Below are 6,751 nucleotides of genomic sequence, written 5' to 3'. Positions count from 1 at the left end.
GGAATATAGGCCCCTTTAGGAAAAACTGGGATTTCATTTAAAATTTTCTGATTCCTAAAGTTTGGCAAGTATTTCATATTTTAAACACACTGTGTGGGCCAAACAAAACATGTCAGTGGGCAGGATTTTGCCTGTTAGCCACCAGCTCGAGACCTTTGCTTTCATTCATTCTAAACAGTGCAATGTGGTTTGTATTATGTGGTATTGGCAGGCAGGTAGTATGTGGGGCTAACATGCCTGGATTTATTTTACTTATTAATTACTTTATATCCTGCCTTGTTCCCAGATGTATTTGAGATAGCTATTAAAAAATCATACAACCCTATGATAGAGTAATTGAGGTGAAGGGAGAAAGGACTAAAATATAAGAAGAGTCTTAGGGAGAGGTAATATAAAGAAACAAAGGACATAATGCACAAAATTATTTAAGATGAGATAACAGTGCTTCATTGAGCTTCATAGCAGCCAAAGCAAAGAGTAGGGGAAAAAAAATAAGAAAAAAATAAACCAAATTTATTTACATCATGTGTGAAGTAAAATATGCAAGATAATCAAGAGAAATGTAGCTTTACAAAAGTCTAAGGTCAGTGAAAAATTTCTGCCAGGAGTCTTTATGTTTTCTAGCAATGGAAGAAATTTTCTCCTCACACAAATCGTCTGGTCACCTCATCTCCAGTAATTGATGGCAGTGAAATCACAGTCGATGCATAAAGTACAGCATTAACACACTATTTTTAGGGGTCTTTGTCAAAGAATACTACCTCTTCCTTCCTGCCCATACAGATATACAAACAGAGGAAACTGTCCCTGCCCCCACCAAAGGATTCAGCCATCCTTAGTATCAGTAAACACTGTGGCCAACTTTAGTTAAACCCAAGACAGTTTTCAAAATTAAATTCCATTTAACATTTATTGAACACCCACAATAAGTCAAATATAGTGCATTACAAAGATAAATAGAAACCTGCTTTTAATAAACTTCCCTCCTAGAAAAGGAAATAAACAGGTTTTGAAACAATTATAAGATGGTGTGCTAACGCACATTAGAAGAATATATACAAAGCCCAGATGTAACAGAGAGGAGTATGATTATTTCTCTTGGAGGTATGAGAAAATAATCCCAAGATTATTTTAAATGACGAGTAGAAGTTTGCAGATGTCTTTGGGAAGGATAAGAAGCCTTCTTTAGAAATGCAAAATAGTTTATCTCTAACCCAGAAAGACCTTTCCACCAGTCTCTCTCAGAGATGTTTATACCATTGGTAGCATCTCATTCTCAATTATATTCACATCACTGCATTTAACAGTACATTCTGGTCCCTCCTCTACATTACTCTGATTGTCTCCACGTGACTCATCCCTACCACCCCACATTTAAGAATTCTATGCATTCCTACAAAAACACTAATTCAAAAAGATATATGCACCCCTATGTTTATTGCAGCATTATTTATAATAGCCAAATTATGAAAACAGCCCAAGTGTCCATCCATAGATGAATGGATAAAGAAGATATATGTGATGGAATATTATTCAGCCATAAAAAAGAATGAAATCTTGCCATTTGCAATGACATGGATAGATCTAGAGAGTATAAGGCTAAGCAAAATAAGTGAGTCAGAGAAAGACAAATACCATAAGATTTCACTTATATGTGAAATTTAATTTAACAAATGAACAAGCAAAGAAAAAAAAGAGACAAACCAAAAAACCGACTCTTATGTATAAAGAAAAAAAACGGATGGTTACCAGAGCGGAGGTGGGTGGGGCATGGGTGAAATAGGTAAAGAGGATTAAGAACACACTTATCATGATGAGCGCTCAGTAATGTATAGAATGTATAGAATCACTATATTGTACACCTAAAACTAATTAACACTGTACATTAACTATACTGGAATTAAATTTTTAAAAAATAATTCTATTGATTTCAACTAATTATCATTCTTCTGGCATACATATTGTTCCAAGAAAATTAGTGTTTTCTATGTTGGCTTCCATACCCTATCCCTTGTGGCTTCAAGTTCAAGTTACACAGCATAGGTAGCAGAGATACTCTAATACCTTGGAAACTCAGACCAGTTGTAACTATCAATTCACTAGTGGTCAGATTTTTGGGTCAGATTTTCTGGTTGTTTTGATCAGATTCGCTGACTTTCTTTTGTTCTCTTCTCATATCTTTAGTTTGGGGCATTTTTTTTTCCCCCTTACTGATTATACCATCCCTTCTTTACGGCTAAACAAACTCTCTCTAATACTCCCTTTAAAAACCCATAACAACAGGGCACCTTGGGGCTCAGTTGATTAAGGGGCCAATTCTTGATTTCAGCTGAGGTCATGATCTCAGGGTTGTGAGATCAAGCCCTACATGGGGCTCCCTGCTTAAGATTCTCTCTCTCCCGCCCTCCCTACCCACCCCTGCTCACGCACCTGTGCTCTCTCTCTCAAAGAAAAAAAAAAAAAAAAAGCCTGTAACATCATGAAAATCCAATTACTTCTTTGCAAATCCTTCCACTTGTCCAATGTGATGGATCTTACTCCTCTTTGGGAAACATTACAAACAGTTTCTCATGAGACTTATAGTTTAATCAAACAACTATGATTTTCCAAAATAGTATTCCATGTATTGCTTTAATACACCTGGTCTTGCCATACTTACCTCTGTAGTATAAACTCTGCTTATGGAAGAAAATGATCTTAGACAAGAAGAAAAGATATTTAAGTATAGCACTCAATTGCATTTTAACTCCACATCCTAAGAGAAGGAAAACAGATGCAGAAGAGTATTAGAGATACTTCCGTGATTATTTACATATGTAAGATTCTCTGTATATACATTCTGAAATCCACAGGGACAAAGAATCAGAAGAGCAAACAAGTAATTGTAGACCAGACAGACAAATAAACTCAAAGTCTCAGGAAAATAACATAAAAGTTGAAAAGAAAATAAAAAACATGATGCTGAAGGCACCAAGTTCAGTTCTATAACCTCCATTTTGAGGAACCAAGGAGGGTTGCACTCTTTAGTTTTGAGCTCTGCTCTCAATGAGAGGTGGGAGATCTCACAGGTCTTTTTAGACACGAAGAGGCAGAACCTCTGAGGAGTTGGTATATTTCAATTTTTGTCGGGGTCAAGGATCTAAACCTAAGAGCAGTATCTTCCCTCAAACCCAAAACTTACAGAGAAGCACCATGCTCTAGTGAATAACACATATTTAAGTTATCAATTTTTTATCTCTTGATTTGGATTTGTGTTCCTTATATATTCTCTCTAGTTATCCATCAGAGCAGTATAGACCTTTTCTCTAAAAAAATTTTCCAGGGCGCCTGGGTGGCTCAGTTGGTTGGGCGACTGCCTTCGGCTCAGGTCATGATCCTGGAGTCCCTGGATCGAGTCCCGCATCGGGCTCCCTGCTCGGCGGGGAGCCTGCTTCTCCCTCTGACCCTCCCCCCTCTCATGTGCTCTGTCTCTCTCATTCTCTCTGTCTCAAATAAATAAATAAAATATTTTAAAAAAAAACAAAAACAAAAAAAAAAAAAATAAAAAAATTTTCCAAAGAGGAAGAAATTTTCTGAAGAGGAGGAAGGTTGTAAGAAACATCAGGAAAGGCAATGGGTAATTTCTTCTTCCTCAAAGGCAGTGTTACAGGATTTTTGTTCCCTTAGTGTCCAAGGTTCTTCGTCACGCCACTTGGAAGAATGAAGAGGTAGACCAGATGACGACGAGTGGTGGGCAGCAAAGCAAAGTTGACTGAGCGATAATACAAAGCTCTCAGAGAGGGAGGGGACCTGAGAGGGTTGCTGTTTTGGTGTTCAGATCTAGGGGTTTTTATAAGCTCTTTCAAGGAACTATCTTGAGCACCCTGAGTTTGGGCCCCCTGTGGACTGCCTGCTGAGGTGTGCCAATCAGGGCTTTGATCATGCACCTGTCTACCTATCGGGTTATTGTTCGCATGTTGATGGTCTTTTGGGCTGACATCTGGAGACTAACTGCCTCAACCTGTGATAGTGACCAATGTTTTATGGTTAACTGTTTTGTTTCAGGATGTTTTGCAAAAGTCACTTCTTCAGGGGCTGCTAGACAGGATGCTAATGTGGTCTTGTCTAAGCTGTAAAACAGGATGCTCGTGCAGTTTTGTCTCAGCTGTCCCAGCTCCCTGTTTTCTTGTTGGGGGACCCTGACCCTGGCCCTGACAGCCTAAGTCTCCAATTAACCTCTAACAGAAAGGAACAGAAAAGGGAGATTCAAGGAGTTAAGAACTATAGGAGAATATAAGACCCTTAAAGTATAGAGGAAGAAGATTCCTCATCAAATGTTAGGTAATAAAACAGCACAGAATGATAAGGAATTCAAGCAACAGTAAAAGAGCCCAGTACCCTTCCAGAGTTACTTTACTTTCGTGAAGAATTCATTCTCACTCCCATTACAATTTCATGTACTTCTGTCAAGGTCAGTGTCAGGCATTTCATACAGAGCAAGAATCCAAAAGGAGCTGCGATCTTTGAGATAACAAACACATACTCCCCAAGGTTATTAATAGATCATCCTCAGATCCTAGATTTGCACCCTTTTGGTGTGAAAGTAACAGCCCGGTACTCTTATTTCAACAACTTCAAAAAGGGGTTGAGGCATAGAAAAATTTGCTGAGTCAGAGTTAGGAGAGACATGTAGGAGGGTTTTATTGACCTGGGACTTTGCTTTCATTTTTTTTTTTTTAAATTGGTTAAAAATAAACCCCTTAATTTAGGTCTCTAAGAACATCTTGGATCTTAATAACAGAGTTGGCAAAGCTGCAGTGAGAGAAACAAAAAGAAATAAACTTAGTTTTCCTTTTAACATACAATTATTGTCTTATTAAATGTAAATTTAATCCCTATTTGAGACATGTAATTTAAATTGTGACCAAAAATATTAGAGGCATGCTACTTCTAATTACATCAGGTGGCCTTATTTTAATGAAGGGAGAATTTGGAGGCGGTACCAATTGCAGTAACAAGATGATGACTTGTTTTTCACAGTCAACATTATCATTAGCATTTGGACCCCAGAAAGAGAGTAATTATTTTTTTAAATAAACTTTTAAAATTAAAGACTAGGTATGCATAACATAGTCCACCCCTGAATTTCTTTTTTTCTTTCCTTTTTAAGTGCTATTTAAAATAGACATAGACTAAACAAATTAAAATGTGCAAAAACACACCTGGTCCTTATCTGACCAACAGCTAAACCTTGGTATAAGAACTACATAAACTTATCAGCTGCTTCCTTTGCTGAGTTAGCATTGTTTTCTGCGTTTATTTTGTAAGAGTTGGGATATGCATGGTAACCACTTAAACATTTAGGGCTTTGTTCAGCTTATGGAATAAAATATAAACTGTTTACTGAATCAGGGAATGGAAAAGAGAGCTAAATTCTCTTACTTTTAATATTTCTCTTTGATATCTGCCCTCCTGGACAGAAATTTCAAGCAACGGTTCCCACCAAACATATGGGGAAGCCCATCAGAAACACGGGAAGGTAAATTAATAATGGCAGATGCCGGCACGTCTGGATGTTGTTTATGCTGAAGAGTTCTGCATTCTTTATGTTTTGAAATTATTCTGTTGTAACAATTTTCAGATTCGTTTAGTTTGGCAATGTATTCTCCTCTTCAAAGGTGTCTGCATTTATTTGACTACAGAAAATATTTACTTTAGTAAAGGGCAGCTTAACCTTTGTTTAAATTTGAGGTGAGTTAAAGGTCACTGTAATTATTTGCTGTATTATTTGTGTCAGATTTGAATTACTATGAATACAGCACATGCATTGCCCTTTATTATAAAATAAGCAAAAAGAAACTCAACTTCTGCATACAGCCAGCATATTTTATGGAACCAATCAGTGTTGCAGAACATTTTCAAGGTTCTCTCTTAGACTGTGATTGACTGAAAGTGCTTGAGGTTAAGGTCCTTTCCCAGAGGGAGGGAAAGAGGCGATTTAACATGGCAGCTCACTCTCTCCCTGCCACCCCATCTATGTTTTTGATGGCTAGCAGCCAGCATATGGACAGTGTGGGGTTCAAGGCTATTAGTGAAACACTACAAGCAGTCACACTGGAAAAAATATATAGACAGGGGACCAGAAGGGTGGAATTGCTGAACAGAGGAAGATTTCAAAACAGATACAGTAGAATCCCTGGGTTTTCAGTGAGGGAAAATTCAAAGTTAAAAGATGAATATTGGAATCCAAAAAGTCAGTAGAAAATAAGGAAAACATGTTGGAAAAGTTTTGAACTCAAATAGGTTAGGGCATAAAAGTGGGTGAGCCTTCATTATTGGTCTTTACATTGCAATTATGGAGAGAAAATGATGTAATATAACATGTTGACCTCCCCTTTAAACACTACCCCCCCCCAAACACACACACACACACACACACACACACACACACACAACTAGTCAAAGATATTGATGCATGATTCTGGTGACAAAGAAATATCAAGGTTCAAATAGCAACTGAACTACACTAAAATGTGGGGTTTGTTTAGTACAGTGAAAACAATGCGATTTATACTTACAAAGTAATCAGATGTTGCAAGTGAAGACTATACTTCCTTTCCTCATACGGAATTAATATTACATTTCTTTTGTGTTATGTGTATTAAGAAAACTAATACATTTATAGTAAATAGAAATTGGCAGACAGTAAGCATAAAATGAAAATTAACTACTTATTGTCACTTTCACTATCATTATTATTATTACTCAACTA

The sequence above is a fragment of the Phoca vitulina genome, unplaced genomic scaffold, assembly GCF_004348235.1.
Source record: "Phoca vitulina isolate PV1807 unplaced genomic scaffold, GSC_HSeal_1.0 scaffold1, whole genome shotgun sequence".
NCBI classification, from domain to species: domain Eukaryota; kingdom Metazoa; phylum Chordata; class Mammalia; order Carnivora; family Phocidae; genus Phoca; species Phoca vitulina.
The sequence above is the reverse complement of the archived record's forward strand: the minus strand, read 5'-3'. Positions refer to the sequence as shown.